Source organism: Helianthus annuus, chromosome 8, assembly GCF_002127325.2.
Source record: "Helianthus annuus cultivar XRQ/B chromosome 8, HanXRQr2.0-SUNRISE, whole genome shotgun sequence".
Classification (NCBI taxonomy): Eukaryota; Viridiplantae; Streptophyta; class Magnoliopsida; order Asterales; family Asteraceae; genus Helianthus; species Helianthus annuus.
This window is the reverse complement of record NC_035440.2, coordinates 98,436,807-98,464,777: the sequence shown is the minus strand read 5'-3', so window position 1 is coordinate 98,464,777 and position 27,971 is coordinate 98,436,807. Positions and strand designations below refer to the sequence as shown.

Below are 27,971 nucleotides of genomic sequence, written 5' to 3'. Positions count from 1 at the left end.
CATTAAAAACACCTGTAGGAATGGACGGCACACAAAAGAAGTGCCACTAGAAGCGCTGACGCTAAAACCTTTTAGTGGCACTTTTTCAATTTGCCGCACAAAATATATAGGCTTTTAATGGCACTGTTTTTCTGCCACTACAAACTTTTAGACTTTTAGTGGCACATATTTTTTGCCACAAAAATCACATCAAATTATTTATCATAATAATTTTTATTGATTACAATTATTATTTATTAACATTAAAAAATAATAAAAATAAATTTGTAAAAATGTAGAAATCAGAATAATATAATCAATTCAATTAAAAAGTTCAATCAATCATCTTTCAAAGATTCCAAATGTTTGCAAAGAAATAACTAATAAGTGTCAACCTAAGTCTAAATATCGAACATACAAAACAAATATTTTAAAAAATGTTTGAACAAAAACGCAAAACTCCATTGTGTTCATAAATTTCTTTCACAATCTTCATGCGAGTAAAATATTCATTGTGTTAACTCTTTCTTAGCAATCATATTTCCCACTTCATAGTTGTTCCATGCACTTACTCCTTATTGTCGCCGCATCAGCCAATTCACTATATTCAACCTGAAATTTCATGATTCATGTTCAAATGATTAGATCTCATAACCATAGCCTTTAAAGATGGAAGAGCAATTAATAAAAGACGAATTTACTTCTTTTGACATCACTTTAAGCTCTCTTCAGCCAAAGATTGGGTGGTTCTTTCAATACATCTAGTTATTTATATTGTCATCACCTAACGAAAAGAGGGTTCACGATGAGAATCTTTCCCATTAGTTTATAATGGGTCAAACTGAGTTATCATCTATCTTAAACGGGTCAATTGGTAAACTAAAACAATGCTAAAAATGTGGTGAATAGATCAATAGGGTCAAAAGATGCCCGAGAATATTCTTTAACCATACTAGGTTAAAAGCATGTATACTACACGGGTTGAATAATAAAAAATGTACAAGAAATTAAGTAAAATGTATAACATACAACAAAATAATTGCAAATTCTAGATCTTTCAACTACGATGTCATGTTGGTCGAGGGTTTTCTGTTTCTAATGGGGAAGCCCTCCATGTTAAAGTATCTAATAATGACCGCAATCAAATCTAAAAGGGACAATACAGTTAGTGTAAACCTTTATGAATAGTTAGCATTGAAAAAAAATATGACATTATGAGTTAGTACAAACCTATACTCGAATATTCAGACCACAGTCACCTAATTTGCGGTTCGCGCCGGTTCGGGTACACGGTTCGGGTTCACGATTTTCTAGATGGCATGAATTGCCCTTCTAGTTAACATAATTACATATAAAATGACCTAATTGCCCTTCTCGTTAATAGAAAAATGGATGAAACGTTTTTGGACCCACATGCGAAAAATGAAACCTTTGGACTAAACTGTCAAAATGGCACAAACCACATGGACTAAAATGACATTTACCTCTATAAAACTGAATAAAAATAGTAAATAAATAAACTTTAAAAAGACTTACGGTCCTCTTCATGCTAGCCCCGCCAAAAACTGCTAGGAGGTGGTGGATCTCCAGCACCATCGCCTCCATGTCTTCTTGGCATGACATCCGCCATAATTTCCTGAAAATTATAAGACATAGAAAGAAATAAACAAACATCTTGGACATAAGTTATTTGCAAACGAGTTCTGGTTGAAACGGGTCCGCATCAGAACGAATTTCGGGTCGGGTCAGGTCACTTTGTTGCTGTTTTTTACAGCCATTTTTATGCTAATTTTACAGCATTTTCCAGCTTTCTACAGCCATTTTTTGCTGTTTTTACCGCCCTTTTTACGCAGATTTTATAGCATTTTTTGCCGCTGTTCTACAACCATTTTGTTGTTGTTCTGCAGCCATTTTGTTGCTGTTTAGGCCCCACAAACATTCACAATCAAACTCGCTGAAAACTCACGTATGTGTTGAACTCACAATCAAACCCCTGACCCGTCACCCAATAACATGCAGACCCGTGACCCATAGGCTACTGAACCGTTTCTATTCGACCCTCTGACCTGTGAACTGTCCCGCAAATGACTGATTAACCCAACAAAAACTATATTACTGATAGATTAGAGTGTACCAATTTATATTTTAAAGAGACAATTAGGATGATTTGTACCTATTAAGCACAACTGCTCTGTTGACTGTTAACTCTGCAAATCGCTACTCACACAAATCAACAACACAAATTATGGCCTTGGTGGTGCTTCTAAACTGCTCTGTTGACTATTAACTCTTCGTTCACGGAATACCTGTGGGAAACTGGTGATGAGCAGTTTCACCAGTTGAAGTATTTGAAGTTAACAAGGCTGAACATCCGTGTCTGGGAAGTTTCTAGCATCAACTTTCCAAGCCTCAGGAAACTAGCAGTGAGAAGTTGTAAAGATCCAAGAGAAATTCCACTAGTACTAGGAAACATCTCCACACTTGAGTATATTAATATTGATTCTTCAAACTCTCGTGTTCTCGAGTCTGTAAATAGAATTCAAAACGCACAACGTGATATTGGGAACTACGATATCCATGTCAGCATTACTCACATGGATCAAAGTGAAGTCTTCTTTGAGGGAGACCCTTACATGTACTACCGGTACCGGGTGGAATCTTCTTCAGGGTGTTCCGAAAAGAAAAATGTATAGTTTTTCTTATGTATTGATATTTGTGCGATTCGTTTATCTTCTTGTTCTTTTTTTTCGTCTGTGATACATTTCATTAGTTGATGGATTGTAAAATACATGTTACAAGAATATTGTAACCAACTGTACAAGTTTGAAACTCTAGTCAAGACATTCTGTATGAATCTGTTTTGAAACTCTATTCAAGACATTCTGTATGAATCTGTTAAAAGGCAACACAAATCCTATATTTGTGTTCTTATTCTCCAAAAATCATCTTGAAATTAAAAAAAAATGTAACCCTGATGCCTGAAGTATACTTACCTTTACAATTGCACAAACAGGTTAAACATAATAGCTTAAAAAGAAATGGGTCAAAAGATGCCTGAAGTATACTTATATATAACCTCATTTACATTGTATTATTAGTATACCAATTGGAAGAACAAATAATCTGCATGTTCATATTTTCATTTCGATTTAGACATCCAAAAAGGTTGAGTTGTCAGTCACTTTCACACCAAAATTCAAATTATAATCAACATTTTAGAATTTAAAAATAATCTGTAAGTGCATATTAATGTGGGACAGATCTATGAATAAAAGGTGAAGATGAAAGAAACACATACAAAGTTAAAAAATGGGGCCCCAAAACATTGAGACCAGTCCTCTTAATTCTTTCATTCGGAACTTGGGAACATCTTATACATAAACCCTAATTCTTAATCTCGCGAACTAAAACGTAATTATGAAATCTAAAACGTAACAATAAGAATCTGGCAACATGTTATCGAACAAGAGATAGAAGAATAAGTTACCTCTGAGAGAGAAGGGGCTGATTACCTCCGATAGTGGCTGAGAAGCTACTATGTGTCTGTGTCTCAACTATGGTGAGGGGTGTTAATAATTTGTGAAAAACACAATGAATAGACGAGAGTGAGAGGGAAAGGGGAAAATTTTAGGGTTAAATTGGAGGGAAATAATGTGATGTTAAAATTTTAGGAAAATTTTGGAGGTATACGGTTAATTTTTGAAATTTTGATTACCTTTAATGGATTAATGTCATAAAGAGGGAACTTATATATAGAGATGAGCATGGTATTCGTTCGGTATTCAACCGGTACCGGAAATATTGGTACCAAAATATGGAAAAAAAATTGGTATCAGAATTGGTACCGAATATACCTAGGGGTATTCAAAAAACTCGTGGCTCGCAGCTCGCTCGAAACTCGCTCGAAAAAAGCTCGAAGAAAGCTCGGCTCGAAATTGGCTCGGTTGTAAACGAGCCAGCTCGGCTCGGTTTGTAAACGAGCCGAGCTCGAGCTTGGCCTGGCTCGGCTCGTGAGCTGGCTCGATAAGGTTTACATACTTCATTTTTTTGTCCCACATCGCTTAGAAAACAAAAACTAAGGGAGTATCTCCCCTATAAAAGAAGGTAAAGACAATGGAGAAAGTGAATTACCTATTTATACTTGCATATTTAGCCATATGGTTAAATTAAATGGCAACTATGGCCCTTAGGCTTTGAATAAATTCATTTTTAAGGGCCTTTTAAGTAATAAATTTTGCGGTTCTTTGTTAGTTCGAGCTAGATCGAGCCGAGCCGAGCTAGCTCGAATTCTAATCGAGCTGAGCTCGAGCCTCAAATCTCAGCTCGATTTGAAATTCGAGCTCGAGCCGAGCCAGCTCGAATCGAGTTCGAGCCGAGCTCGAGCTGGGTCTAGCTCGGCTCGACTCGGCTCGTTTACAGCCTTAAATATACCGGTTTGGTACCGGTATCAAAAAACATAAAAAATGGGAACCGGTACAGAATATACCCGATACCAAATACTCTTCCCTACTTATATGTTGAGATTTACGGTGTGAACTAGTGGCATATGGGCATACACAAAGTGTCATTAAAACATATAGAAAATTTTAAACGAGTTGTTCAAAAATTTTTGTGGCACACGCAAAGTGCCATTAAAACATATAGAAAATTTTGGTGGCATATGCAAAATGCCACTAAAAGCCTTAATTAGTGACATAAAAGTTAAATGCCACTAAATATATGTGTTAAATACCTAAAGTGCCATTAAAAACAAAAATTAGTGGCACAAAACCTAATTGCCATTAAAAATGTGTGCCACAAGATGGCTTTTTTTTTGTAGTGTAGTTTAATCTCATTCAGCTATCCAGCCGTGGGGGTTACCCCATTGTTCAAAAACGTTTATTAGTTAACCATCCCATGTCCACCTTCCCTGGCTATCCAGCTCGGCACTCCGGCCATGGGGGCTACCCCATTATTTAAACTACCGGACTCGTTTATCATATCGACTACTAACGAAAATTAATTGTGCCCTAGCGTCGGTGTCTATCATCACCGACGTGCCATAGTCCATTAGTACACACCCGTCCGACTGGCACGGTGTGAGGTTTGTTAAACCTAATAGCGCTATTAACTAATGACCCGCTCGCCATGGCCTCGGCGCTTAAGTCGATACAAAAGGGAGGGACTTCGCTGATAGAGTTCTAGTCCAGTAAGTCTAAGTACGTCCCAAGGACGAGGAATTCACATTCCTGAACGCGTCCTAAAGGACGAGGAATCCCTATTCCTGAACCAGTTCCCATTCCCACCGGGAATTTACCATGCTTTTTAGAAAAGTGTGAACTCACCTCGGTTTGCTCGGTTAGATTCTCAAATATAGCTAACAGTCAAGGTCGGTCAATCATGTCCTAATATGATTACCAGTCATTTAGTGGTTTCAAATAGAGCACAAAGTTCCTACACGTATCTACTACATAACATGCATTCACTTTAATAGTTCACGTTCATATAAGCATTCCACCTATAGCTACTCAAGAACAAGCATACGATATTGCACATATTACTTTCATTGACATATAACATGTTAGATCATCCTCATATAACATACTCGACATTTAGACACGCAAATTACTACTTATGTCATTTCAACTTAAATATCCAAAACTGGGCTGTTTTCGGGCTTTTTAATAAAATAGTTAATTTAATCCAAAAATTCCCAACTTTTTACAGAAGGTGTTAAACTATACAAATATTACTGTGTAAAAATCTCGGGATCCGGTTCATTACCAATATTTTATAAAAAATCATTTACCGGACTGCAATCAGATTTGTTACTTTCTGACTATAGTCCGTGGAATAATTCATTAAAAATTCATCGTAAGTCCGATTGATGAAATTCCAGTGGGTGAATTACAACGACATAAGTGTCCATCTACAGTACAAATTTCATGACCTAGTTCTACACAGATTTCAGGTTATGGCGATAAACATAACACATATTTTCTGCAGTAAAAACGCAGCTTGAGCTGCTGTCCAAAAATAGATCTTTAAAAATAGTAAATGAAGTCCAAAAATTATAATTCCAGTGCCATTAGAACCGTATTTCGAAATAGTACATCATAGACTCAATAAAGTCAGTTTTTTGTTAAATATTGACCTGTTTACAACCAACTGAAGTTGGCTGTAAAAGCTTGGACAGAAGCTGTTTTTCAGCTTTTAGCTTTCTAACTCGTGTTCGATTGATTCCATTAACATTTTTAGTGATCACAACAACATCAAATATCAATATTAACAAACAAATCATCAGGTAATCAACAAGAATCAAAACAACTTCATTTCCTCATGTTTTCATCTTATTTCATCATCATGTTACTTTATATTCAAGACTTTGTTTATGATCCTTTAGTGTTCATGGATTCTCATCATCAAATAACTATTAACCACTCTAATAACATGGAAAATGAATGGATCTAAGTTCTTACCACTAGTTCAATACTAGGGAAGTTCAAGTAAAGAAATGTGGTGGTTAATAGCGAATAGAGAAGGTCCTTCAACTTCCGAATACACCGAGCTTCGTTGTTCACCTTCTTACACCTATGGATGCTCTTGAAAAGCTTGAACTTGAAATGAAGATGGGTGGTGTGTGGGTGAAGGGGGTTGGCCGAGAGCTCCAAGGGGGGAAGGGAAGAACTTGTGTGTGTTTTTAGTGTGGAGAAATGACATCAAGATCCATCAAGTTTACTTATAGCCCATGTTTCCATTTTAACTCTTGTATAATATGTTCACTACTAGGGGACATGATCTAATTTTATATTGCAACAAATCTACAAGGTGGGGGCCATGTTGGGCCGATTACTAGGTGGGGGGGTCTAGCTTAGGTGCTAACCAATTTGGTTACAATCTAGTTATAAATCAAGTGTGAGTTACATACTTTAGTTGGTAGATATTTTTAGAAGGTGTTATGATGTTCGGGGATCATAACTAGCTTAGTAAAAGTGAAACAATGTGTTTAACAATATTTTTGTGTTCCGGGTAATGTCCGGGTGTTCGGTTAGATACTGTTTCGTTAAAGTGTTCAATTATTCCATAAGGTGTCTTATATATATATTTTTGTAACATTTTCAATTCTCAACACTTAGGAAAGCACACAGGACTATTTAGTCAATTTTTGCACAAGACTAGTATGTTAACAAGCACATGTAAGTATGACACATTAATCAGAAAGCAGTTAAGTAATTCAGCACAGTCATTAAACACTTTAATTAGCATTAATTAATTTATACGGATACATGTAATTATGAGGGTTGTCACATTCTCCCCCTGTTAAGAAAATTTCGTCCCGAAATTTAGCACGTGGTTACTGAGGAAGCTAGTTATGTTACGTTGGTTTCCTGGTTTTCCTGGGGTGTCACATCATCCCCCCGTTGATTTGGAATTTCGTACCGAAATTCTGCAGTAGCTTCAGCCTTAGTAGTGGTTGCATTTTTCTTAAACAGCTGGGGATACTTGAGTTTCATCTGGTCTTCTCGTTCCCAGGTGTACTCTGGGCCACGACAGGAATCCCAACGAACTCGGACAAGAGGTATTCTGGTACGCTTGAGGATCTTAACATCTCGATCCATAATCTCTACTGGTTCTTCGACGAATCGCAGCTGGTCGTCGATAGTGAGCTCCTTGAGAGGAACTATGAGGGTCTCGTCTGACAGACACTTCTTCAGATTTGACACGCGGAATACGTTGTGAACTCCACTGAGTTCTTCAGGTAGATTCAACCTGTAGGCCACCTTGCCAATTTTCTCAATGATTTCGAACGGTCCGACATAACGTGGATTGAGCTTGCCTCGTTTGCCAAAACGGACTACACCTTTCCAAGGTGAGACTTTGAGTAGCACTCGATCCCCAACCTAGAACTCGAGTGGCTTTCTTCGCTTATCAGCATAGCTTTTCTAACGGTCACGAGCTGCCGCCATTCATTGTCGTATCTGAGCAATCTTCTCGGTTGTATATACTACAAGTTCTGGGCCAGTGATTTGACTGTCACCAACTTCTGCCCAACAAAGAGGTCATCGGCATTTCCGTCCGTACAACGCCTCGAACGGAGAGGCCTGGATGCTGGTGTGGTAGCTGTTGTTATACGAAAACTCCACTAGCAGAAGGTGCTTTTCCCAGCCATTACCAAAATCGATTACACATGCCCTAAGCATGTCTTCAAGGGTCTGGATGGTGCGTTCAGATTGCCCATCCTTCTGTGGATGATAAGCGGTGCTCATATCTAAACGTGAGCCAAAAGACTTGTGCATAGCTTGCCACAGTTCAGAGGTAAACGCGCATCACGATCAGAAATGACGGAGGTTGGCACTCCATGCCTTGATACCACTTCTTTTAGGTAGATGTCTGCTAGAGTAGAAAACTTATCTGTTTCCTTGATGGCCAGAAAATATGCAGACTTGGTCAGTCGATCCACGATTACCCAAATGGTATCATTACCGTGTTGAGATCTAGGCAGGCTAGTAACGAAATCCATGGAAATTTGCTCCCATTTCCATTTCGGGATCTCTGGTTGTTGCAGCAGGCCTGATGGTTTCTGGTACACAGTCTTGACTCTCTCACAAGTCAAACATTTGCTGACGTAGGTTGCTATGCTGGCTTTCATACCAGGCCACCTGTACGTAGTCTTGAGATCGTGGTACATCTTATCCGAACCAGGATGTACTGAATAACGAGACTTATGTGCTTCATCCATCACAAGCTTGCGTAAGTCTCCATAAAGTGGAACCCAGATGCGTTCGTTAACATAGTAGGCGCCGTTTTCCTTTTGTTCTAGCCGTTGCCTCGATCCTCGTAGGGACTCAGCCCTGATATTTTCTGCTTTTAATGCTTCAACCTGAGCATCGCGAATCTGAGCGGGAAGGTTGGATTGGAAGGTAAGCTGTAACGCACGTACACGCTTCGGTATAGTATCCTTTTGACTAAGGGCGTCGGCCACAACATTGGCCTTGCCCGGATGGTATTTGATAGCGCATTCATAATCATTTAAGAGTTCGACCCATCGGCGTTGTCGCATATTTAACTCCTTTTGCTTGAAGATATGCTCGAGACTCCTGTAATCGGTGTAAATGGTGCACTTGGTACCGTATCTTTATATCTTTAGCGCGAAAACAACTGCCCCCAATTCCAAGTCGTGTGTAGTGTAGTTCCTTTCGTGAACTTTAAGTTGGCTCGATGCGTAGGCAATGACCTTGTCACGTTGCATCAACATGCAACCAAGTCCTTGGATGGAAGCGTCGCAGTAAACCACAAAATCATCTGTGCCTTCAGGCAATGAGAGGATTGGCGCGCTACAAAGTCTATCTTTTAAGTGTTGAAATGCGGACTCCTGTGCATCACCCCAACGATAGGTGACACCCTTCTGAGTCAGTGAAGTGAGAGGTTGCACAATCTTTGAGAAATCCTTGATAAACCTTCTGTAATTACCCTGCCAAACCCAAGAATTGGCGGATTTCTGTTGGTGTACGGGGTGCAGGCCAGTTCTTGATTAAGTCAACCTTGGATGGATCAACATGAATCCCATCCTTGTTTACCACATGGCCTAGAAAGTGGACTTCGCGAAGCCAGAAGTCACATTTCGAAAGCTTGGCATACAACTGCTCTTTTCAAAGAAGTTCCAGAATAAGCCTCAGATGTTGCTCGTGTTCCTCCTGACTCTTAGAATAGATCAAGATGTCGTCGATGAACACTATGACAAACTTATCCAGGTAAGGCTTGCACACTCGGTTCATGAGATCCATGAAGACTGCAGGTGCATTCGTCAATCCGAAAAGCATAACCAGAAACTCGTAATGGCCGTAACGAGTTCTGAATGCTGTTTTGGAGACGTCTTCCTCTCGGACTCTCAGCTGATGGTATCCCGATCTCAAATCAATCTTAGAGTAATAACTCAACCCTTGCAACTGATCGAACAAGTCATCAATGCGTGGAAGAGGATAACGATTCTTCACGGTCACCTTGTTGAGTTTGCGGTAGTCAATACACATCCTGAAGGTACCGTCTTTCTTCTTTACGAACAACACTGGAGCTCCCCAAGGCGAAGAGCTAGGACGTATGAAACCTTTTTCCAAGAGTTCTTGTAGTTGTGTAGACATTTCTTCGAGTTCTGATGGAGCTAGACGATATGGTGCTCGAGCTACTGGTGCTGCTCCAGGAGCTAGCTCGATTTGAATCTCAACTTGGCGATGAGGCGGAAGACCAGGTAATTCCTCAGGAAATACCTCAGGAAAGTCGCGTACAATAGGTATGTCTTCGATCTTCCTTTCTTCCGCGGATGAATCAGAAACGAGGGCTTGAATAGCGGTGTGGCCCTTTCGTAAACAATTTTGGGCCTTAAGGAAGGAGATGATGCCTACAACAGCACCACCCTTGTCGCCACGAATCACGAGGGGTTCTTTACCAGAACAAGGGATACGGAGGATTTTCTCCTTGCAAATAATCTCCGCTTGGTGTTGAGATAATCAATCCATCCCAATGACAACGTCAAAACTACCCAGAACGATAGGAATGAGGTCGATAGAAAAGGTCTGGCCAGATAGGACGAGGTTACAGTCCTTAACTATGTGTGTGGCTTCAAGACTTTTACCGTTTGCTAACTCTACGATGTGCTTGGTGTTCAAAAGTGTTAGAGTACGCTTAAGCATCTGACTAACTTTTAAGGATACGTAGCTAGTATCGGCACCCGAATCAAAAAAAACAGTAACAAAGAAATCATCCAGAAGAAACTTACCCATCACAACGTTGGGATCGTTCCTTGCATCACCCTGACCAATCACGAACGCACGGACCCTTGCCCCATTACCATTGTTGTTTCCCCCGTTGTCGTTTCCATTCCCCTGATTGTTGTTCTGATTATGATTTAGCTGAGGGCAGTCCTTCTTGAAATGGCCCTCAGCACCACATTGAAAGCACCCTTTGTTGTTACCTTGATGTTGCTGCTGCTGGCGTTGATTTGGTGGGGCTTGCTGTTGCTGCGGATTTTGATTTGCTGGATGTTGACTCCTGCAATCCTTTGCAATGTGACCAGGCTTGTTGCACCGATGACAGTTGCCTTTACCACATGGCCCGCTGTGGTGAAAGTTGCAGCGATTACATTTGGGGTGATTTCCCTTGTATCCACTCTGACCTTGACTTCCTGAAGGCTGCTGACTGGGGCTCTTATAGTTTTCAGTCCTTCGTTGCTGAGACTGAGACTGAACAGAAGTAGAACCTTTGCTCGAATTTCCATCCCATTTTCGCTTGTTATCACTGGGAGCACTAGTAGTAGTAGCGCTAATACGTTTGGGCAGCCTGTTCTGCTCAACTTCCTGATCAGTGAGGCGATGAGCCAACTTGATGATTTGCTGAATGGTGCCAAGATTAGCTAAGGTTACGTGACTCTGAATCTCTGGTACAAGACCCTTAAGGTACAGCTCAATACGTTTGATGGGAGGGTCCACCATTGTAGGACACAAGATGGCCAGCTCGTTTGACCTCTTCGTGTATGCCTCGATCTCAGACCCCGTCATCTTCAAATTGAAAAATTCCACTTCCAGCTTGTGGATGTCGTCACGACTACAGTACTCTTCCTTGATCAGTTCCTTGAAGTCATTCCATGGGGTGGCATTAGCAACCGCCAACCCAAGCAGTTGAACCTGTACTTTCCACCAGGTTAACGCAACACCTTCGAGTGTTCCAGTAGCATACTTCACCCTACGATCTTCAGGGCATTCACACATCTCGAAAACAGACTCGAGCTTCTTGAACCAGTGAAGAAGACCCACAGCTCCTTCTATGCCGCTGAAAGTACTAGGTCGGCAGTCCATGAATGTTTTGAACGTGCACACAAGAGGCTGAGCATGTTGACCTATTGGGCGAGAATAAAAGACAAGGTTAAGCACGAGGGTTGGTTTGCGAAGGTAGGATCTAAACGTCCTAAGATGGGTTGATATGGCAGGTTATACCTCCTGCAGGGACAGATGCGAGTGCCTCAGCAACTCGTTCGTTGATCAAAGCCGTCAACTGGGCTTGAGTTAGGTTGATACGTCCTCCGCGTTCGCTCATGATCTTCACAATGAAGCAACGTAAGTGAGGAAAGTGTCGCGAAAGTGCGTAAGTGTGGGCCGACAGTAGAGAGTAAGCACACAGGGTTCAAATAGAAATTATCACGTTAACTAATGCACAGTGTGAACTATCTAACCAACAATATAGCATAAATCATACCACCTATTGTGTCGAGTCTTGCACGTGGAGCGAAGCGTCGTTGTGGATCGTTGAGCACTGTACAGGTTATAGTCTGGTTTTATCAAAAAGCTTTTCCCCTTTAGTGTTGATGGATTCTCATCATCAAATAACTATTAAACACTCTAATAACATGAAAAAATGAATGGATCTAAGTTCTTACCACTAGTTCAAGACTAGGGAAGTTCAAGTGAAGAAATGTGGTGGTTAATAGCGAATAGAGAAGGTCCTTCAACTTCCGAACACACCGAGCTTCGTTGTTCACCTTCTTACACCTATGGATGCTCTTGAAAAGCTTGAACTTGAAATGAAGATGGGTGGTGTGTGGGTGAAGGGGGTCGGTCGAGAGCTCCAAGAGGGAAGGGAAGAACTTGTGTGTGTTTTTAGTCTGTGAGAAATGACATCAAGATCCATCAAGTTTACTTATAGCCCATGTTTCCATTTTAACTCTTGTATAATATGTTCACTACTAGGGGACATGATCTAATTTTATATTGCAACAAATCTACAAGATGGGGGCCATGTTGGGCTGATTACTAGGTGTGGGGGGGGGGGGGGTCTAGCTTAGGTGCTAACCAATTTGGTTACAATCTAGTTATAAATCAAGTGTTAGTTACATACTTTAGTTGGTAGATATTTTAGAAGGTGTTATGATGTTCGGGGATCATAACTAGCTTAGTAAAAGTGAAACAATGTGTTTAACAATATTTTTTGTTCCGGTTAATGGTCGGGTGTTCGGTTAGATACCGTTTCGTTAAAGTGCTCAAATATTCCGTAAGGTGTCTTATATATATATGTATATATATATATATATATATATATATAGGGAGAGGATCATGAGAAAACTAGATATAAATGAGAAAACTAGAAAACTAACTAAAATCCACTAAAAAGGAGAGGGAGGGAGACTTTTAATGAAGGAGGGGGGACTTTTAATGAAGGAGGGGTAAAATTGGAACAAAAAATATATAAATTTTCAAACATTTCCCATTTCTCCATACGTTATCATTTTAAAACAAAAATGGCACCATAAGATCACAAATTTTCTTATCTTTCATTCAAGTATATTCGAGCATATTTTTTATGACATAAAAAAAGATTTATGGTGTCGTCTTGTTTTCTCCACTATTATTATAGTAGTGCACATGTGCAATGTAACATGTACTACAATTGCATTAGATGCTTAAAATTAGCTTTTTGAGTCTAGTTTAGCTTTTAGGGTTAGTTTTTTTGGAGGTTTAGGATTAGGATTAGGTTTTTGGGTGTGGGGGGAGGGGGGGTTTAGGTTTTTTTTTGGGGGTGGGGGGGGGTTTAGGTTTTTTTTTTCGGGTTTATGTTTAGGGTTTAGTTTTAGGTTTTTGGGGGGTGGGGGGTGGGGGGTTTAGGTTTTTGGGGGGTGGGGGTGGGGGGTTTAGGTTTTTGGGGGGTGGGGGAGGGGGGTTTAGGTTTTTTTTGGGGGGGGGGTGGGGGGTTTAGGTTTTTTTCGGGTTTATGTTTAGGGTTTAGTTTTAGGTTTTTGGGGGGTGGGGGGGGGTTTAGGTTTTTGGGGGGTGAGGGTGGGGGGTGGGGGGTTAGGCTTTTGGTGGGAGGGTGAATTTAGGTTTTGGGGGGGGGTGGGGGTGGGGGGGGGTTTAGGTTTTTGGGGGGTGTCGGTGGGTGGTGGGTTAAGTGGTTTAGGCTTTCCGTATTAGTGCACATGTGCAGTACAACAAAATTTTTTTTTTTTTTTTTTTTTTTGAAAATTTTTTTCCATACATATAAAGTAGCGATTTTTTATTAAAAAATTGTAAAAAAAAAAAAAAAATTTTTGGTATTTTTTTTGGTTTTTTTTAGGTTTTTTTAGTTAGTTTTTTGGTTTTCTCATTTAAACTAGTTTTCTCATGATCCATCCCCTATATATATATGTATATATATATACGTATATGTATATATATGTATATATATATATATATGTATATGTATATATATGTATATGTATATATATGTATATGTATATGTATATGTATGTATATGTATATATATGTATATGTATATGTATATGTATATGTATGTATATGTATATATATATGTATATGTATATATATATGTATATATATATATATGCATATATATGTATATATATATATATATGTATGTATATATATGTATATATATATATATATATGTATGTATATATATATATATATATTTGTAACATTTTCAATTCTCAACACTTAGGAAAGCACACAGGACTATTTAGTCAATTTTTGCACAAGACTAGTATGTTAACAAGCACTTGTAAGTATGACACATTAATCAGAAAGCAATTAAGTAATTCAGCACAGTCATTAAACACTTTAATTAGCATTAATTAATTTGTACGGATACATGTAATTATGAGGGTTGTCACAAAAGTGGCTATGTGTTGGTAATTATGTAGGTGTTAAACCATCAAAAGGGCACCTCCTAATTATCACATTTACTTGGTCTATTGTCAGGTCAAACAACTTAACAAAGAAGTCAAACAAGTCAGTGTTTACAAAATAATTCATAACTGATAATGTAGAAGCTATAAAATACATTTTATCACTTAAACAACTTGGTAAATAATGTAAGAACATATTTAGGCATGTTCAACCCGACAATTCTGAGTTTAGGCTCGGTTCGCAACCGAAAGTCGCAAAAGTAGACTTTTGCTTTGACTTTCAGTTCTGACCCGAATTAGCTTAGTTTAGTTATGCCTTGGGATTCCTATGTGACCATATTATATGTTAGTATAACTATCTGAAGTTAATACTACATGGTCCCTTAGAAATCCGAGTTATTTGCTTGTTCTGTTATTTTGTTTAAAATTAACTAATATGCCCTTATGTTATTAAAATGAGATTTTAAAAAATGTGAAAGGACAAAAAGCTTTATTACTGATATATAAGTATCTCACAAAAATTTGACATCAGTTTCTGGTCTGAAATAAAAGTTATGCAAGATATCGTAAAACAGAACTTTTTGTTAATTAAATAGCATTTTTAGCATAAATCATATTTAAACCAAACTTTTGGCACTAAACTCATTACCTACTGTTTTAATATAATTTTTAGGGAATTTTAGAATTTTTGGTCAAATTTTATACTGACCATAACATAGAGTTCTTGCAGGGACTTGGTAATTGACTATAATGCCCTTTTCACTAATAAAACAAATTTTACACATCATTTACATGTCAAACCATTTTCTACTGATTTTATATATTAAATAAAAAAATTTTAAACAGTTAAGGCTGATCAAAATCTCAGATTTCCTTAAACATCTCAAGTACCGTCAAATATCGATTTTTATGCGAATTAGGCGCATAGTATGATTTAAAACCATATTTAGAACCTAAGACTTGTTACCTACTGATTTTAAAAATAAATTTTAATACTTTAATAGTAAGTATAAGTCTTGAACTCAGACTTCCAAATTTAACCTTAAAAGCATACGTGATATGACAAAAATGCCCCAACAGTGCATAGTTAGTCATAAATGATTAAACCCACATATGTATGATATCTTACTGACGTAACTTGATAAAATAAATATTTTTACTAAATGTTTTAGACCAGAACCTCAGTTTGCTATTAAATCTCTTTTATAAACTTTAAAATGACCAAAATACCCTTATGGGGCTTAAATTGGTTTTAAATTCGTTTTGGGCATAATTGAAGATATCCTGCTGATATCATAACATATTTTAAGCATAATAACTATTGGAACTTGTACTTGACTCATCCGGTTACCCGTTGTGCTTATACGCGTTCGATAAGGTTTATGTGACTAAATTGCATAAATTAGCCGAAAAGGGTCAAACCTTATCGTTTTTATCTCAAAATCAAGAATGTATTTAGTTTACCCATTATAAACAAGTCTTCATACTTGTCGGGTCTAAATCACATTCCAATCCGGTCACCGCTTAATCTAGCGTTTCGTACTGTAAACTTTTCTTTAAAACTAACCGGTCTAAGTTACAACTTAAATAAGACCCGTTAGGAATCTAATAGGTTAATAAAACCTTCGTTCCAGATTGAGAGCCTCGGTAGAAGTACTTGCACTTGCTGATTAGAATATACGACTAAGTATAATTTACATTTTAGCTCAGGTAAATACTTTTAACTTATTTTCCCTTATACGGGCTGGGGATACGATAAATTATTACCACTTGGTTGGGTGTAGAAACCTTTTAATCGAATATGTTTAAATTGTATAATCCCGTTTTAATCAGTGTTGCTTGATAACAAATAACACTGGGGGTTATCGACCATGTCCTGGATATCCTTGGCTCATTCAAAAAGCGTGAATGGCCACGACTTAAGCACGGGGTGTAGGCATACACCTGTCTGTTGCGTATGTAAAAGATAAACTCACTCGTGAGGAAACCTCTTGTGAGTTTATATTTGTGGTGTGTCAATTAATCTTGTTCAGCTTTTATACCAGCCCTAAATGTTAGACAAACAAGTAAATCTGATACAAGATTGTTATTAATATAATTGTCCCAAGTTATAAAATGTTTGTGCCTTGTGCATTTAAACCAATTTTCATAAATGTTTTCAAAAGAGTCGGTTAATTGTATTTACCAGTGTAAACTGACGTATTTTTTCAAAAAGACTAAGTGACAGGTACCGTACGTAATTGGCTGGGAGCTCGGGTCGTTAATAAAGAATCTTGCAAGTTTTGAACGTCTATAGTCTTTTGAACAATATTTATATTTCTGTTTTAAGATCCGCCTGTGGATCCACTTACAACCATTTGTATAATGTTTGGTTATACTTTGTATTTCGATTTGTATTAATATTTTCATCCAAGACTTCCGCTGTGCATTAAACTGTATATATTTTGTATGATCGTTCGCACGACCAAACGAGTCGTTCAGAAGAGTTCAAATCAATACGAAAGGCGGAATTCAGTCGTATCGAAGTTGTTTCAGCTGATTTGCACAAGGAAGTACTTTAAACTGTCTCTTATATTGAAAACACAACAACTAACAGGCTGGAGACACTTCGGCACCAGAATCAGATCTTTACAAACGAAATGGCATGACAGGTATTTATAGGCAATCCTGTTTCGCACGAAATGGTCGAAACGAAATGATCAATTCATTTCATGCGAAATGATCATGTGATTTCGTGCGAAATGCCCATAAACATACATTTCTCGTTTTTCGTGCCCTGGTCTATCTAATTTAACACAAGACTCGATACAAGACGAAGTCGACAGACATATGCACCAACAGACTCCCCCTTGGATGTTGACGAAGTCTTCAGTGTCGAGTCTTCAAAATCTTCAGTCTTTATCAGTCTTTTCGCTCTCTCCAAAGATTCTCCATTGTAAGCATTCTCAATCAATCTATATCTTCTTTCTCTAATCTTCCCCTTAGATGTTGATCTGGCTCTTGAGCATTCTAATTCTCTTGATCAGATCTCTTGATTCTTTTTTCAGAATCTTAATCCTGGCTCTTATCCTGTTTCAGCATTAGCATCTTGCATGGACACAATTCCAATATCAGATACTGGCTCTAATCACTCCTTCATGACAGTCTTCAGACTCCCCCTTTCGATAAGCTGGGATCGCAGTCTGGAATTCTCGTTCTAGAATCGTGACCTGACTCACTCTCTGCTCAGGCTTTCTCAGGAATCAGAATCTAGCTCTTTCCAAGCTTCATTCCTGCACAATCTCTACCTCACAATAAATTTTACAAATCTAAAAATTTGCAAATTTAGAAATCACATGCAAGTATAGATCAAAAATGATTTAAACTTTGATGGCCACTTGAAAGAATAACATCTTCTCTTCTGAAACACACTCTCCCAAACCTGTTCATCATGATTAGCACTTGAAATTTTGAAAATCAGCTCTTCAACATCAGTTGTCGAAAATCTTTTTGAATTTTTCAAAATGTTATGCTAAAACATACTAAAAATCTTTTTGGATTTTGACTTTTAATGGAAAACAGTAAAAAAATATTTACAAACAATATTTTGTGAGTTTGTGTAAGAGGATCATATCAGTTTTTGAGACAAATCACTAACACCATTAAGCTTTAAACATTTTAAGTTTTAAACGATTCACTTAGATTGTCAGTATACTGATCCACTTAAATTTTCAAACAAAGTTCAACTGTTCCGAGATACTAGATTAGTGTTTTAAGCACTTAAAACTTATTCGTGTGTCCCACCTCTTGAATATACTCTCGTATCCATACTCCTATATTCAGTCTTACAGGTGAGTGTACACTAATGATATCTGTAAACGGGTAAATGCGAGACCATGAGAGCTCAGGTTAGAACTTCTGTTCAGACAAAGAGATGATGGCTCGACTTTAAGTGTGTCCCGTTTGGGGATCTTTTCTTCAACAACACATGATTAGCATTTTGCAATGTTTCATCATTTTTTATGCTGAGGGTAGGCTTTAAGATTTAAAGCAATGCAAAGTATTATACGAGGACTAGGCTATTGCTTCCGCAAAATCAGAAGTCCTAGTATAATACCCCAGATATCACCATGCACAAAGACCTAGTATGTCAGAAATAGAAAGCCCTTCAAACAAGATTTCGGGGGTTACCCATATATCCGAGAGATGTTCCCCACGAGATAAGTAAGTATTTGTATTTAGGTTTATATCTCAAAAACAATCTAATAAATGTATAAAAATCTACTAGCATATCGTCAGTGAGATCGTATATCACATTTGATTTTCCAATTCTTTAGCGTGTTGTGATAGTCCACTGATGTACTATTATTTCCTCTTTCTCACAACAAAACTCTTTTTCATTTTTGGATGTCTTTGTTGTTTTTTCAATATTTTTCAATTCAAAAATGAGTTTTGAACTTTTTCTAATTTTCAAATGTTTTTGGATTTTCTAAAATTTCTTACTCCCCCTAAAATTCAAAATCATTAAAAGAAAATTTGACAAACTGTACAAATAAAATGACAACTGTTGTGAATTGCTTCAATTCGCCATCCTCTTGGCTTAAACAATCAGAACTCCCCCTTACAACAAACTATTTTCCCATTATGATTTCAAAGCACTTAAGTTTGTTTTAATCAAAATGGTTTTTCCGGAAAGTTAGTTTTGTTGATTTCGTAAACCACTTGTAGGTTAGGGGATTACTTCAACACTTTGTTTTACTTCACAACCACTTGTAGAGAAGATGAATCAAGTACAATTTAATGTCCTTGATTAACCACTTGTAGATCGAAATATCGCAAACGTGAATTTCTCAAGAAACATGCCGATTCCAGCTCCACGATTACCAACTTGGGAGCTCCGGCAAGTCAGGTTTTTCAGTTAAAGAGATTCTCCCAAGCCTGACGGTCCTTGGGAGATTCCGAGTTATCAACGCTCAGTTTCTTACCTTTCTTCTTCTCATAAAATTCTTTTACCCCTTTGACTTTCCCGTCAATCATTTTTTGAAAAATATTTTGAACTGTGGGATTAAAAGCTTTTTCAACATCAAATTTTTTCTTTTCAGAAAAGAATTGATTTGAAATCTCAACTTTGCCAACTTTTGATTTTAAATTTTCAGCCCGCAATGGTGGAAAATTTGCATCATCCAATGGCGGCACTGAATTTTCACCTTTTGGTTCAACTTGTGGCTCCTCTGACTTTGTGGAATCAGATTCATCGCCAGAAGATAGCTCCTCTGATTTTGACGAATCAAAATCATTGCTAGAACTATCATCAGATTTCTTAACAACCCATTTTTTATTATTAAGATTTGCTTTTCTTTTGTAACCACTTTTTGAACATTCACCAACCTCAAACTTTGAATTTTTGAAAACAATAAATTGTTGGTTGGTGGTTTATTTTCAACCATCTTTTCTTTCAGTTTCTCAGAAACTCCCTGTTTTGTTTGAATTGCCTTTGGACAATTCCTGGCAATATAATCAAGCGTTTTGCATTGAAAACAGGTTCTTGTTTCTTTCTTTTTCTAAGCAACTTCCTTTTTTATTTCCTCTTGCCTTTTTGCAAGAAATTCTTTGTTCGTCTGCTTTCTGAATAAGTGCTCTTTTTCTTCTTCAGACGATATTCCTGAAACAAATACAGTTTTTGGTTTATAAGTTTTCTCATTTTTATAATTTTCTGGTGGAATAAAACCAAGTCCTTTCTTTTTGAAATTACCGTTATGGTTTGGTTTCTTTCGATAACCTGAACCAGAACTGTAACCCTTTTTCTTGTTTTTTCTTTTTGTACTCTTGAGGTGTATTTTTTCAGGTTTTTTATTAAGATTTATATCTTTTATTTCAGAAATGTTAATTTCTGTTAGTTTGAAAAACCTTTTTGACCATTTCAGTTTTAACACCTCTTATTGGAAATTATTCATCAAAATATAATTTGTCAGAATCATTCAAAGTATATGCTACTTTGAATGTTTCATCATTCAAATTATTTTGAGATAACAGAAATTCTTTATTATAAACCCGTTTGCCCTTTTTGACTGTTGGACTTGATGTTTCAGACTTTGACTCTGGATTTGACTCCGACTTTGACTCCTCGGTTTCATCTTTATCCAACACTTGATCGACCACTTTCTTTATTAACTCTGACTCATGATCAGTATCAGATGAAGTGAAAGTGATATCAATATTGTCTAGCAAATTATCTGAAGACTCAGATTCCCACTGTAAGTTGGTTGCCTTTTTGACTCTTTCTGAATTTGGATTTCGTGGTGAATATCCATTTTCAAACGGGGGTGGACACTTGTTGTAACTGGCACTATGTTTCTTACCAGAATTCTTTTCTTCAGTATCCTCTTCTTCAAATGCCTTCATGCCTTCAACGGTTGGATAAATCCTATCAATAACATAAGAAGTACATGAGTAACTTTTTAAAAACCTATTTATCCTTTCTGTTTAAATCCTTTGGGTTTCCAGTTTCTGTTCCAGCACAGGACACTTCTCAATGTAATTATTGACAATTTTCTGCTTTGTCATGAAAGCTCCTTGAAGTGTCTTCATAGCTGTTGCTTGTTCACTACTTGATTGATTGTACTGATTCATTGCTTTTTTTAGAACATCATAGGATTCTTTCAATCTGTTCATGTTATGAATCAAAGTACTGTTTTGCTTCTTCACTACTTCAAAGGTTTTACATTTCACAGAAATCTTTTGTGCATCAGCTTCTGCTTCAACTGTGAAAGATGGAATTTCTTTTACCTTTTTCTTTGTTACACGAACTTCTTCATCATCATTGCTAACTTGTTTTTTAACTTTCTTTTTTTTACTCGAACTTTTCCATTATCACTGTCATCACTCTCTTCTAACATTCTTAAATGCTCTTTCATTCTGTTTGCATAATAATCATCATTATCACTATCTTCAACAACTCGAGATCTGTTCATGTTATGAATCAAAGTACTGTTTTGCTTCTTCACTGCTTCACAGGTTTTACATTTCACAGAAATCTTTTGTGCATCAGCTTCTGCTTCAACAATGAAAGCTGGAATTTCTTTTACCTTTTTCTTTGTTACACGAACTTCTTCATAATCATTGCTAACTTGTTTTTTAACTTTCTTTTTTTTTACTCGAACTTTTCCATTATCACTGTCATCACTCTCTTCTAACATTCTTAAATGCTCTTTCATTCTGTTTGCATAATAATCATCATTATCACTATCTTCAACAACTCGAGCAACAAAAGCTTGATCTTTTAGGAATTCTTTATCCGGACAATAATTGTCCCAGCTAAAATTTTCCCAGCTAAACCCTTTTGGTAATCTTTCATCATCTTGATCTATCAGACATGCTTTACTATCAGCTGAGATATATTTGTCCCAACTGAATCCTTTTGAAGATCTTTTATCGTCTTGATTCACCATACACGCTCTCTTTGATGATTCTTCAATCGCCTTCTTAGCATGTGCAGTTTGTGGTTCATGCTGTTGAGACGGTTGTTGAGCAACTTGATGATAAATTGCTTTCCGATAATAATCATTGTTGTTGAACGGGTTTTGAGCTCCACTTGTTTCGTGGTTTGTGCATTCTCGCTTGAAATGCCCTTTTTCCCTGCAACGAAAACAAGTAACTTTAGATTTATAAAAACCTAAAGTAGAAACATTAGCATCACGGAAGTCATCTCTTCCTATGATCTGTTTGAATTTCTCAGCTCTTCTCAAGACACTTGCCAAACACCACTTTATATCCATTAACTCCATTTCCTCAGCATCAATCTGATCGTAATCCTCTTTTGTCAACATTGGATTTCCGATCCTTCCTGCAACTAAACTCTCATATGACTCCAATACAGTCACCAATAAAGACATGTGACCTTTTGCTACCTCTTCCGAGAAATTCTGACCATCTTCAAGGTTTAATGCAATGTTGCATTGTAACATCTTGCCATTCTTGGTTGCTGAAAAGTTTGGATCAACTGATGGATATGAAGAAAATCCCGTTTTGCTATTTGATCCTTGAGATGACCCACCAGACGAACCTTTAGCATTGAATGCAGTTTCAATCTTCGGTGACATGTTAGTCTTATCACTTATGCCTCCTTTGTAATAAAGACCAATATCTTGTTCACCATCAAAATCTTTCATTTTTGAAATCTTCCGTTGTTCCATCTCTTGAGCTTCAAGTTTTTCAATAAACTTACTCAATGTTAGACTGCTAAAATCTTTCTTATTTCTCAACATCATAAGGTATGTGCCCCAAGTATCATGTGGCAATGCATCAGCCAACTTCTCAATCAATTCTTCATTCTCTTTTGTGATGCTCAACCTCTTCATGTTAACTATTAGATTGCAATATCTTTCTATGATCTGCTTAGTGTTTTCAGTTCTTAAACCACGAAATAGATCGAATTCTTTTTTTAAAAGTGATTTTTTGTTCTTGATCAATTCTTTACTTCCAACAAACTTCGATTTTAATGCTTTCCAAATTGAATATGCACTTCCATTGTGTTGCAGTAAGACCAAGATATCTTCTTTAACAGCTTGATGCAATAAACTAGTCATCATCTTTTCATCTTTGTATTTCTTTTTCTCTTCAGCACTTAGATCTTTAATAGCAATAACCTCTTCATCATCGTTCACCGGTCTAACATATTTTGTTTCAACACATTCCCAAGCATCCAAGTAATTTGCTTGAACCCAATTTTTGAATCGTTCTTCCCATCCTTTATACTCCTCAATATTCATGAGTTTTGGCGGTTTTTGCATGGTGCACGTTTCGTTTTCTAACATTGTGTTCTGTGCAATAGTAATCGGGGTAGCAAATGCGTTGTAAAATTCTTCTTCCATGATTTGGTTTCAAAAATTTCACAAACTTTGACTTTCAAACGAGATAAACACTTTCACACGATATGAATCTTTCACACGAAATGAAATCTTCAAGCGAAATACACTACTCAAACGAAATGACCTGCAAGACAACTTCAAACGAAATGAGTTCACACGAAATGAAGACTTTCACACGAAATGAATGATTTCGTGCAAAATGATCAAGCGAAATACCAACTTGGTGCGAAATGAACTGATTTCGTACGAAATGAGAACAAAATCTTCCAATTCGTATGAAATGAATGTGACAAAAGCTATTTCGTGCGAAATGAAACTCTGATTCAAACGAAATGGTTATTTCGTGCGAAATAAACCAAAACTTCAAGCGAAATGAACTATACAACTCATTTCGTGCGAAATGAAAAGCTCAATTCGTGCGAAATGTTGCTGATGTCATCATCTCGGCCATGTTTTTGTCTAATTGATCAAATTTTAAGCTGAATTAAGGTCTGATACTTTCAAGGATTTGTTAAAACACAGTTTCGCATATAATGTGAGAAAATTAAGCCATTTTGACCATGAAAACTTATTAATTTTGAAAAAGAAGATGTAGAAATCAGAATTTGCAGCTAAAATGGTAAGAACTCTTCCTCCTGAGCTCTGATACCACTTGTAGGATCGTTCGCACGACCAAACGAGTCGTTCAGAAGAGTTCAAATCAATACGAAAGGCGGAATTCAGTCGTATCGAAGCTGTTTCAGCTGATTTGCACAAGGAATTACTTTAAACTGTCTCTTATATTGAAAACACAACAATTCACAGGCTGGAGACACTTCGGCATCACTTCGGCACCGGAATCAGATCGTTACAAACGAAATGGCATGACAGGTATTTATAGGCAATCTATTTCGCACGAAATGGTCCAAACGAAATGATCAATTCATTTCATGTGAAATGCCCATAAACATACATTTCTCGTTTTTCGTGCCCTGATCTATCTAATTTAACACAAGACTCGATACAAGACGAAGTCGACAGACATATGCACCAACATATTTGACTATGACGATATCAACTACGTCACGATACTCCCCGTCGGGCCCATCGGTAATACGTGGAAATATTGGGATGTGACAGGTTGGTATCAGAGCCAACATTGAGTGAATTAAACACTAGCCTTTTATGTTTAATCTCAATGACACAGTTGCACATTCCTTGACTTCCGAGTCTAGGCAAAAGACCTAGGATTAATCCTAACCTTTATTGGTTTATATCTTTTTGTTGTTTTTCTTGTTTTGACAGGATTACTAGCAAACATGCCACCTAGAGTGAGAGGACGAGGAGGAAGAGGAAAAGCACAAATCTTAACTAGAAACGACCACGAAGCTGGGCCATCTCACTGGCGCACACCATCCGCATCACTAGGATCGAGTCCTCACGAAGACTGGAGGACATACCTCAAGCCCGCGAGACGCTCGGTCTCGCTCAGCTCCTCACCATCTTATCATCATTCTTTCGGGCCGCAGCAGGAGGATGAGCCCAACGACTCTCACCATTCTTACATTCCTCTGCAACGATCGGGTTCACACCATTCTTTCCAAAACCTGACACCTTATTTTCAAAGCCGGTTCAACCCGATGAACCAGATAGAAGAACCAGAGGGTCAAATCCCTTTAGGACCGGCTGATCATTTTCCGGAATACCAAAATATGGATGTGGACGAGGATCCAGATCCTGAGTTGCCGCCATATGGGACACCAACGCATCCCATTGAAATTTCTAGCGGATCATCCTTTCATGGTTCGCCTTACAGGGGCCTGATATCTGGGCCGAAAGACGGACTTCATACAAGTGGGATTATACTCCCCCTCACCGCAACTCGCCACCACACCAGCAGGTCCCTTCTGAGGACCCACATTTTTAGGCGGTCACGCTGCCGCCACCACCAGCGTCAGAGCAGCCACCGCCTCCCGAACCATCGAGGTGACGAAGAACTGCACGGATGTCCATGCGTGGGGGTTTCCATTTCAGCACCCCCCAACACTCCAGCAACAGCAACTACCCGCTACTCTATGAAGACCCGCAAATGGGTGGGCCTTCAAATGCAGTGTCTGAAGTCGACTCTGCACCAGTCGCCCCAGCACCACCCATGGGTTATGAAAACCCAATTCCATCATACCCAGGTGCAGCTGGGTATAACCCGTTTGAGCAGCAAGCTTACTCGGGTTTCAATTACAACAATGCCCCTGCCATTGACCCGTACATCAAGGCAGCGAACTACGATGCTCTCTACCCTGGACCCTTTCCAGCTACGTACCCAACTAGGTACCCTGCATATGGGTATCAATACCCACCGCCTCCTCAACCTCAGCAGCAGCAGCCGCGGCAGCCGCCACAAATTCAACCACCGCAGCAGCAAGAAATCCTCCAGAGGTTGCACGAGGTGGAACAAAGGGTAGATGAAGAGCGTAGGAGCTGCCGCGGTCTACTAAAGGGTTTGGCAAGCCTTATTAAGGGGAAGAAGAAGAAGAAGAGGGACTATTAGAGATCCCTATATATTGTTTTGTAATTTTTAAAATTTCAATCAAGTCCCCGCGTGGACATTTTATTTATGTATTCAGTCCCTGCGTGGACTTGTCTTTTTATTTTAGTCCCTGCGTGGACAATGTTATTTCTTTGAAGACCCGTTTAGGGCATTATTGTAATTTTTAGGACTTATTATGAAGTTTTCTTTTTGAAATTACATTTTGCATTAAAATATACATATATATTAAAGTTACAAATCAAAATAACAATTCAATTTTAATTGATCTGCCATTAAATCTTAAAAGAAAACCTTAATGGTATAACCTAGCCTATGTGTCATTAAGACATGGCCATGATGGTAAAACCTTTTTAAGATAATAAATCCTTGTTAATACCTGAGAATGTGTTAGCATTCTTGACACGTGTGGTTCAAGAAAATAACACTAGTCATCCTCATATTGGATTCTTGCAATTCCCTATCTAGCCTAATGATCTAGAAATCCTGGCTTAAATCATCAAATTAGGTGATCATATTATAAACATCCATTAGTAACGAAATGCCTACGGGCTATATCTATTGTCTTAAAAGACAAAAGACATTTGTAGTCTATGACTCCCTGTCAAGAAAAGTAATGAACTATGTTCAAACCATAATGCCTCGATCCTATAAAGATCATGGTTCATAAATTCAAAACTGTCCTCGTGACAAAGCCTTTTGTGCCATTTTAATATCCTTAATAGTTTATAACTGGATTAACTATAATGAAAAGTTTAAAATAAATCTGATTACCAATTTAACCAAATATGGTCTATTTATACCATGGTTAAAGAATCATCAAAAATGATGATTCCATAATAGACTTTTAAACAAATTATTTTCAATTGTTTTATAGAAAACAAGCTTCAGCATGTTTGAATCAGATGAGGTTAACAGTCATCCCAATATGAGGAATGACAATACAAGAATGAATGTAACGGGCGCAGATTTACAAGCAATGATAGATAATGCTGTCACTCGAGCCATTGACAGACAATTCAAAGAACTAAGTGGTACTCACACTAGGACCCAATTTGTACCTCATACAAAACCACCTTCCAAGAGACATACATCTCATAAAGACGATTCTCATCATCCTCCGAATCAGAAAAGTATCCCATCCAAACAAATTGTGCTTAATCAGGAGCCACGTGTCAAAATTTGTTCTTACAAGTACTTTATCTCTTGCAAACCAAGGGACTTTATAGGAGAAAAAGGAGCCATTGACTGTATGACATGGCTAGATGAGATGGATACTGTAGTAGATATCAGTGGTTGTGCGGAACAGGATATTGTGAAGTTTGTTTCACAATCATTTAAAGGAGAAGCATTGGCATGGTGGCGATCATTGATCCAAGCCACGGGAAAATCCCGCTTTATAACTTGTGTTGGGAACAATTTGTGACACTGATCAGGGAGAACTTCTGTCCTCAGCATGAGGTAGAAAAGATTGAAACAGACTTCTTGACTCTGGTCATAAAGAATTTGGATTGTCAAGCGTATGTGACGAGTTTCAACACCATGTCCCGTTTGGTTCCCTATTTGGTCACACCGAAACCAAAGCGCATAGCGCGTTTTATTGGAGGCCTAGCACCAGAAATTAAAGGAAATGTTAAAGCATCCAGGCCTACCACTTATAGGTCTGTGATGGACTTATCCTTATCCCTCACATTAGATGCTATCAGGAATAAGTCTGTTAAGACTTCTGACGAGGGAAAGAGGAAAAGAGAAGAGGAGAGCTCTCATCGTTCTGACAAGAAGAAAAAGGGGAATTCCGATCATAAGAAAGGTTCCAAGTCTAAGAAAAACTCGAGTCAGTATGATAACAGACCCAAATGCAGGAACTGCAGAAAGCGTCATTCTGGAAAGTGTACGCTCGACCCACATGCTAAATTATGTGGAATTTGCAAGACCAAGGGTCACAAGACTTTAGAATGCAAGGAGTTAAAGAACG

The 27,971-nt window shown here is 37.9% G+C and overlaps 1 long non-coding RNA gene across 2 annotated transcripts; it reads right to left on the bottom strand.

The window, feature by feature from the left end:
• Window positions 1-277: 277 nt before the first annotated feature.
• Window positions 278-3,631, bottom strand: LOC110873527. 2 transcript variants are annotated; one of them, XR_002555226.2, is made up of 4 exons: window positions 3,467-3,631; window positions 2,153-2,730; window positions 1,516-1,615; window positions 278-591 (listed from the first exon to the last, which is right to left on the bottom strand). It is a non-coding gene; the product is annotated as an uncharacterized LOC110873527 (long non-coding RNA). The 2 variants fall into 2 exon arrangements; XR_002555225.2 differs by having other exon boundaries at window positions 2,153-3,614.
• Window positions 3,632-27,971: the final 24,340 nt, after the last annotated feature.